This window comes from Sapajus apella, unplaced genomic scaffold (assembly GCF_009761245.1).
Source record: "Sapajus apella isolate SASKATOON/1434 unplaced genomic scaffold, GSC_monkey_1.0 scaffold63, whole genome shotgun sequence".
Classification (NCBI taxonomy): Eukaryota; Metazoa; Chordata; class Mammalia; order Primates; family Cebidae; genus Sapajus; species Sapajus apella.
Window position 1 is genome coordinate 4,715,977 of NW_022437003.1, and position 8,807 is coordinate 4,724,783.

Consider the following 8,807-nt stretch of genomic DNA (forward strand, 5'->3'; position numbering starts at 1 on the left):
TCTCGTGTTGTGTCTTTTAGCTCCATCAATTCATTTATATTCTTCTGTAAGCTGTTTATTCTTGGTAGCATTTCATCAAACCTTTTTTCAAGGTTCTTAGTTTCTTTGCATTGGGTTAGAACATGTTCTTTTAGCTCAGAAAAGTTTGTTATTACCCACTTTCTGAAGCCTGTTGCTGTCAATTCAACAGACTCATTCTCCATCTAGCCTTGTTCCCTTGCTGGTGAGGAGTTGTGATTCCTTGGAGGAGGAGAGGTGTTCTGGTTTTGGGTGTTCTCATCCTTTTTGCACTGGTTTCTTCCCATCTTTGTGGATTTATCTACCTCTTGTCTTTGTAGTTGGTGACTTTTGGATGGCGTCTCTAAGTGGACGTCCTTTTGTTGATGATGAAGTTATTTCTTTCTGTTTCTTAGTTTTCCTTCTAACAGTCAGGCCCCTCTGCTGTAGGACTGCTGGAGGTCCACTCCAGACCCTGCTTGCCTGGGGATCACCTGTGGTGGCTGCAGAACAGTAAGGGTTGCAGCCAGTTTCTTCTCTTATCTTTGTCCCAGAAGGATACCCGTCAGATGTCAGCCTGAGCTCTCCTTTATGAGGTGTCTCTTTGGATTTATGGGGGTTGAGGAGCTGCTTGAGGAGACAGTCTTACCCTTACAGGAGCTCACATGCTGAACTGTGAGCTCCATTGTTCTGTTCAGAGCTGCTGAGCAGGTATGTTTTAGTCTGCTGCAGCAGATTGCATAACCACCTTTTTTCCCCTGGTGCTCTGTCCTGGGAAGGTGGGGCTTTATTTATAAGTTCCTGATGTGCTGCTGCCTTTTTTCAGAGATGCCCTGCCTAGTGAGGAGGTAGCCTAATCACAATCTGCCAGCAGAAGCCTTGCTGAGCTGCCATGGTCTCTGCCCTGCTGCTGTGTGAACTTCCTTGCAGTTTTGTTTATAGAGGTATAATTAGAACTGCCCTGGTAATAGCAGACTGCCTCAGTAATGGTGGACTGCCTCGGTAGTGGTGGACTGCCTCGGTAATGGCAGATGCTCTTTTCCTTTCCCCATTTGTGGGCAGTAAGAACTCGTTTGAAAATGTGGTGATCACTCACCCTCTGCGTTCTTGCTGTGAACTGCATTCCAGAGCTGTTCCTATTTGGCCATCTTGGATCTGATCTTTTTCTATTTAAATGTTTTTAAATATATTCACAGATGTGTGCTACCATCACCACAGTCAATTTTAGAACATTTTTATAACCTCAAAAAGAAACTCTACCTGTGAGCAGTCATTCCATAGGGGGTTGAACAGTGTCCTCCCCAAATCCCATCTACCTGGAACCTCAGAATGTGAGCATATTTGGACATAAGGCCTTTGCACATGTAATTAGTTAAGATGGGGTCATACTGGATTAGCATGGGCCCTCTATCCAGTAGTGAGTGTTCTTATAGAAGCGGGGAGGACACACAGAGAAGAAGGCCACATGAAAATAGAAAGAGGGTGGGCATGGTGGCTCATGCCTGTAATCCCAGCACTTTGGAAGGCCAAGGTGGGCGGATCACGAGGTCAGGAGTTCAAGACCAGCCTGGCCAAAATGGTGAAACCCCATCTCTATTAAAAATACAAAAATTAGCCAGGCATGGTGGCAGGTGCCTGTAGTCCCAGCTACTCAGGAGGCTGAGGCAGAAGAATCACTTGACTTGGGAGGCAGAGGTTGCAGTGAGCTGAAATCATGCCACCATTGCACTCCAGCCTGGGCAACAGAGCAAGAAAAAAAAAAAAAAAAAAAAAAAAAAAAAGGAAAGAAAGAAAAAAGAGAAAGAGATTGGAGGGATGCAGCTGCAAATCCAGGAACACCAAGGTTTGCCAGGAGCCACCAGAAGTTAGAAGGAGGGAAGGCAGGAGTCTTCCCTAGAGCCTCTAGAGACTGCATGGCTGATATCTTAGATTTGCACTTCCAGTCTCCAGAACAGAGAGACAGCATGTTTCTGCTGGTTTAAGCCACCCAGTTTCTGGGAGTTTGTCATGGCAGCCCTGAGAAACAAATGCACACTCCATACCCCGTTCCCCCAGCACCCGGCAAGCATTAGTCTGTGTTTTTATCTTTATGTATTTACCTATTCTGGACATTCTGTATATAAATGGAATCATGCAGTGTGTGGCTTTTTGTATTTGGCTTCCATAACTTAGCATATTATGTTCCATGTTCAGTCATGTTGTGGCATGTGTCAATGCTTCTTTTTTTTTTTTTTTTTAACAGAGACAGGGTCTCTCTCTGTTGTCCAGGCTGGAGTGCAGTGGCACGATTAAGGTTCATTGTAACTTTGCACTCTGATGCTCAAGGAACTCTTGCCTCAGCCTCCTAAGCAGCTAGGACTATAGGTATGTATCACCATACCAGGTTAATTAAAAAAAAAATTTTTTTTTTGTAGAGATAGCATCTCCCTGTTTGCCCAGGCTGGTCTTGAACTACTGGCCTCAAGGGATCCTTCCGCCTTGGCTTCCCAACGTGCTGGAATTACAGGTATGAGCCCCCATGACTACCTGATACTTCATTTCTTTTTGTGGCCAAATAACATTCCACTGTAAGGATATACCATATTTTGTTTATCCATTCATGAGTTGATTGACATTTGGATGGTTTGCACCTTTTGGCTTTTAGGAGTAATGCTGTACAGTTTTTGTGTGAACATATGTTTTCATTTCTCTTGAATATATTCTTAGACGTAGAATTGCTGGGTCATCTGGTAAATCCATGTTTAATCATTTTAGGAGCTGCCAGTTTGCTTTCTGCCACTTTATTTTCCCACCAACACGTGTTATTATCTGACTTTTGGATTCTAGCCACTCTGGTGGTTGTGCACTGGTCACTCGCAGTGGCTTTGATTTACATTACCTTGATGACTATTGATGTCAATCATCTTTTTATGTGTTTATTGGCCGTTTGTATGTTTTCCTCAGAAAAATGTCTGCTTTGGTCCTTCGCCTAATTTTTAAATTAGTCCCTGGCTTAATTACCTCTTTATTTTTGAGTTGTGTTTTTTGCATATTCTACATGAATGTCTCTTATCAAATATATAATTTGCAAATATTTTCTTCCATGTTGTGGAAGACATTGCCTTTTCAGTTTCTTAATTGTATCGTTTGAAGTGCAAGTTTTTAATATTTATGAACTCCAATTTATGTATATTTTCTTTGTTGCTTTTGTTGTCACATATAAGAATCTGCTGTCAAATCTAAGGTCATGAAGTCTTACCCCTCAGTTTTCTTAACTATAAAACTCTTATTTATGACTGTTATTTATTTCTAGTTAATTTTTGTGTGTGGTGTGAGATAAGAGTTCAGTTTCATTCTTTTGCATATGTTTATCCACTGGTCCCAGTGTCATTTGTTGGAAAGACTATTTTTTCCCCATTGAATGGTGTTTTACCTTTTTCAAAAATCATGTCACCATAGACACATGGTTTTATTTCTAGATTCTCAATTCAAGTCCACGGACCTATATGTCTATCCTTATGCTACTACCACACTATCTTGATTACTGTTGCTTCGTAAAAGCTTTCAAATCAGGAAATGTGAATCTGACAACTTTGTTGTTCTTCTTCAAAATTGTCTTGGCTATTTGGGGTCATTTGTAATCCTATACAAATTTTGGAATCAGCTTGTCAATTTCTACGAAGAAGTCAGCTCTGGGATTCTGATAGAAATTGCTTTGTATCTATACATCAATTTGGGAATATTGCCATCTTAACAATGGCAATTCTTCCGATTCATGAACGTCAGATGTTCTTTCATTTATTTAATCTTCTTTAACTTTTTTCCACAATGTTTTAGAGTTTCAGAAGTGTACATTGTTCACTTCTTTTGTTAAGTTTGTTCCTTCATGTTTTATTCTTTTTGAAGCTATTGTAAATGGATTTTTTTTAAAAGAATGTATTTTTGGATTACTCATGAGAAAGTACACAAATACAATTGATTTTTGTGTATTGATCTTATGTTCATCACCTTGATGAGCACATTTATTAGTCCTAGTAATTTTGAGCAAAGTCATTAGGATTTTCGATATACAAGATTGTATTACCTATGAAACGTTAGTTTTACTTTGTCCTTTCCAATATGGATGACTTTTCTTTTCGTCTAACTGCTGTAGCTATTCTATGTTGAATGAAAGCGGTGAGAACAGACATCTTTGTACTCTTATTAATCTTGGGGGGAAGCATCCTGTCTTTCATCATTAATTACAATTTTAGCTGTGAGTTTTTTCATAGATGCCCCTTATCAGGGTGAATAGATTATCTTCTATTCCCAGCCTGTTGAGTGTGTTTAATCATAAAATGATGTTGGGATTTGCCAACCCCCTCTTCTGCATCTATTAAGATGATCTTGTGGATGTTGCTTTTTATTCTATTGCTGTGGTGTTTTTCATTAGTTGATTTTTGGATGGTACACCAACCTTATATCCTAGGATAAATCCCACTTGTAATGGTGCATCATTCTTTTCATCCATTGCTAGATGTGGTTTGCTAGTATTTTGTTGAGAATTTTTGCATCCAAATTCATGAGATAATGTTCTTTGATTTTCTTGCAATGCCTTTGTCTAGTTTACTCTTAATCTGGTTAGTACCAGACACATAGAATGAGCTGGGAAGTGTTCCTTCCTCTTCTATTTTTTGGAAAATGATTATGAATTATTGGTATTAATTCCTTAATGTTTGATCAATTTCAGTGGTGAAGCCAACTGGGCCTGGACTTTTCCTTATGGGTAGTTTTTTACAAAGGTATATCAGCTTTTATTTTAGATTCAGGGGGTACATGTTCAGGTCTGTCATAGAGGAACACTGTGCAACACTTAGGTTTGGAGAACAGATGATCCTGTCACTCAGACAGTGAGCACAGCATGCAGTAGGCTGTCTCTCAGTCCTCGCCTACCTCCTGCCCCTCCCACTCCTGCAGTCCCCAGAATCCATTGCTTTCATCTTTATGTCCTTGTGTACTCAGTGTTTAGCTCCCACTTGTGAGAACATGCAGTATTTGGTTTTCTGTTACTGTGTAAATTTACTTAGGATAATGGTCTCCAACTGCATTCATATTGCAGCAAATAATATGATTTCCCTCTTTTTATGGCTGCATAGTATTTCGTGGTGTATGTGTACCCCATTTTCTTTATCCAGCCCACCATTGATGGGCACCTAGGTTGACTCCATGCCTTTGCTATTGTGAATAGTGGTGCAATGAACATACAAATGCATGTGTCTTTTTGGTAGAATAATTTATTTTCCTGTGCGTATTTCTCTAGTAATGGAATTGTTGGGTCGAGTGCTGATATAAGTTCTTTGAGAAATCTCCAAACTGCTTTCCACAGTGGCTGAATTAACTCATATTCTCACCCACAGTGTGTAAGCATCCCCTTTTCTCTGCAGCCTCTTCCGCATCTTTTTTTGTCTGATTTTTAGTAGTAGCTAGTCTGACTGGTATGAGATGTAGTAATAGCAGCCAGTCAGAATGGCTGCTACGAAAAGGTTTTGATTTGCAGTTTTGAATTGCATTTCTCTACTGATTAGTGATGAACATTTTTCATATGCTTGTTGGCTGCTTGTAGGTCTTCTTTCGATAAGTGTCTGTTCATGTTCTTTGCCTACTTTTAAATGGGGTTGTTTTTTGGGTGTTGATTTGTTTAAGTTCCTTACAGATTCTGAATTTTAGACCCTTATTGGATGCAGTTAGCAAATATATTCTCCCATCAGTTGGTTGTTTACTCTTTTTATTATAGTTTCTTTCACTGTGTGGAAACTCTTTAGTTTAATTAGATACCAGTTGCCAATTTTTGTTTTTGTTGCAATTTGCTTTTGAGAATTTAACCATAAATTCTTTGCCAAGGCTTGTGTCAAGAAGGGTATTTCCTAGGTTTTCCTCTAGGATGTTAATACTTTCATGTCTTACATTCAAATGTTTAACCCACCTTGAGTTAATTTTTGTATATGAATAATGGTAGGGGTCCAGTTTCATTCTTTTGCATATGGCTCACCACTTATCCCAGCACCAGTTATTGAATAGACTGTCTTTTCCTGATTGCTTATTTTTGTCAGCTTTGTTGAAGATCAGATGGTTGTAGGTGTGTGGCTTTCTGTTCAATTCTGTTCCATTGGTCTCTATGTCTGTATTTGTACCAGTACTATGCCATTTGGGTTCCTGTAGTGTTATAGCAGAGTCTGAAGTTGGGTAGTGCGATGCCTTCAGCTTTGTTCTTTTTGATTAGGATTCCATTGGCTATTCAGGTTCTTTTTTAGCTCCCTGTTAATTTTAGAATATATATTTTTTCTAATTCTGTGAAAAAATTATCTTGGTAGTTTGTTAGGAATAGTGTTGAATCTATAGATTGCTTTGGATAGTATGGCCATTTTAATGATATTAATTCTTCCAATCCATGAGTATAGAACGTTTTTTCATTTGTTTGTGTCATCTATGATTTCTTTCAGCAGTGTTTTGCAGTTCTCCTTGTAGAGATCTTTCATTTCCTTAGTTAGATGTAGCCCTAGGTATTTTATATTTTTTGTGGTTATTGTAAATGGGATTGCATTATTGATTTGTCTCTCAGCTTGAATGCTATTGGTGTATAGAAATGTTACTGATTTTTGCACATTGATTTTGTATCCTGAAACTTGACTGAAATCATTTATCTGTTCTAAAATTCTTTTGGTGGAGTCTCTAGGGTTTTCTAGGTATAGAATTATATCATCAGCACAGAGACAATTTGACTTCTTCTTTTCCTATTTGGGTGCCTTTTTTTCCTTCTTTTGCTTGATTGCTCTGGCTAAGACTTTCAGTATTATGTTGAATAGGAGTGGTAAGAGTGGTCATCCTTGCCTTGTTCATAAGGGGAATGCTTCCAGTTTTTGCCCATTCAGTATGATGTTAGCTGTGGATTTGTCATAGATAGCTCTCATTTTGAGGTATGTTCCTTTGATGCCTAGTTTGTTGAGAGTTTATATCATTAAGGGATGTTGGATTTTATCAAAAGCCTTTTCTGTGTCTATTGGATGATCACATGTTTTTTAATTTTGTTTATATGGTGGATCACATTTATTGACTTGTGTATGTTGAACCAACCTTTCATTCCAGGAATGAAGTCTACTTGGTCATAGTGAATTAACTTTCTGATGTGCTGCTGGACTCAGTTTGCTAGCATTTTTTTTTGAAGATTTTTGCATCTATGTTCATCACAGATATTAGCCTGTTGTTCGTTTGTTTTTTTTTCATATGTCTTTGACAGGTTTTGGTATCAGGGTGATGCTGGCTTCATAGAATGAGTTAAGGAGGAATTCCTCTTCCTTGATTTTTTGTAATAGTTTTAGTAGAATTGATACTAGCTCTTCTTTGCATATCTGGTAGAATTCATCTGTGAATTCATCTCATATGGGGCTTTTTTGATTGGTATGTTTTTTATTACTGATTCAATTTTGTAACTCAATATTGGTCTGTTCAGGGATTCAATTTCTTCCTGATTGAATCTCGGGAGGTTTTTTCCACAAATTAATCCATTTCCTCTACATTTTCTGGTTTGTGTGCATAAACATGTTTATAATAGTGTCTCAGAATATTTTGTATTTATGTAGGATTGGTTGTAATGTCACCTTTGTCATTTCCGAATATCGTTATTTGATCTTCTCTCTTCTTTGTTAATCTAGCTAGTGATCTATCAATCTTATTTATCCTTTCAGAGAACCAACTTTTGGTTTCATTGATCCTTTGTGTGAATTTTTGGTTCTCAATTTCATTCAGTTCTACTCTGATTTTAGTTATTTATTTTCTTCTAGTAGACTTCGGGTTAGTTTGTTCTTGCTTTTCTAGTTACTCTAGGTGTGATGTTAGATTATTAATATGAGACCTTTCATGTTCTAAACATTCAAAGAAATTTCTCTAACAACAAACTACAAAAATGATCCCTGAAGGTACAGTCTTAGTTTTTTTAAAAATTACAAATTCAATCTTTTTATTTGTATGTGTCTACTCAAATTTGTTTCATCTTGTCAGTTTCAATAGTTTGTGTCTTCCCAGCAATTTATCCATTTCATCTAAGTTATCTAATTTAGTGGCATACAATTGGTTTTAGTATCCTTTATGAACCTTTTATTTGTGTAAGATTGATGGTAATCTCCCCTTTTCCATTTCTGATTCTAGTCATTTAATTATCCTCTCTTTGTTTACTTGGTTAATGAAGCTTAAGTTTTGTCAATTTTTTAATCTTTTCAAGGAACCATCCTTTGGTTTCATTGACTTTCTCTATTATTTTTGTATTCAATATTTCACTAATTTCTTATTTAATCTTTATTGTTTCCTTCCTTCTATTTGCTTTGCTTTTTAGGCTTAGTTTAATGTACTTTTTTCAATGTCTTAAGATGAAAGTTTAGAATATTGATTTGGGTCTATAGCCATACCACCCTGAATGTACCCGATCTCATCTGATCTCAGAAGCTAAGCAGGGTCGAGCTTGGTTAGTACTTGGATGGGAGACCACATGGGAATACCAGGTGCTGCAGGCTTTTGGCTCTTCCACTCCCTGCCTTCTTGAAAAACTTATATATATAAAGAGAATATTGATTTAGGATCTTTCACTCTAAACTGCCTGTCTCTTAAACTTTCTTTTATATGTTTCATTTGCTTTTGTTTTGTGTCAAGTTATGCACAATATCTTCAGATCTATCTACCACTTCACCAATTGTCTTTTCAACTATCACTTATCTCTTTTTTTTATATATAGCTATTCAGTTTCTTCTTTCAACCACCACCATCTTTTTATCTATAATTTCTATTAGGTTCTTTTTCAAATT

At 37.3% G+C, this 8,807-nt stretch overlaps 1 non-coding gene across 1 annotated transcript; it reads left to right on the plus strand.

Annotated features, from left to right (window-relative positions):
- The first annotated feature begins 8,400 nt into the window (after positions 1 to 8,400).
- On the plus strand, positions 8,401 to 8,519 carry LOC116529853. The gene has a single exon (XR_004259704.1). It is a non-coding gene; the product is annotated as a 5S ribosomal RNA (ribosomal RNA).
- Positions 8,520 to 8,807: the final 288 nt, after the last annotated feature.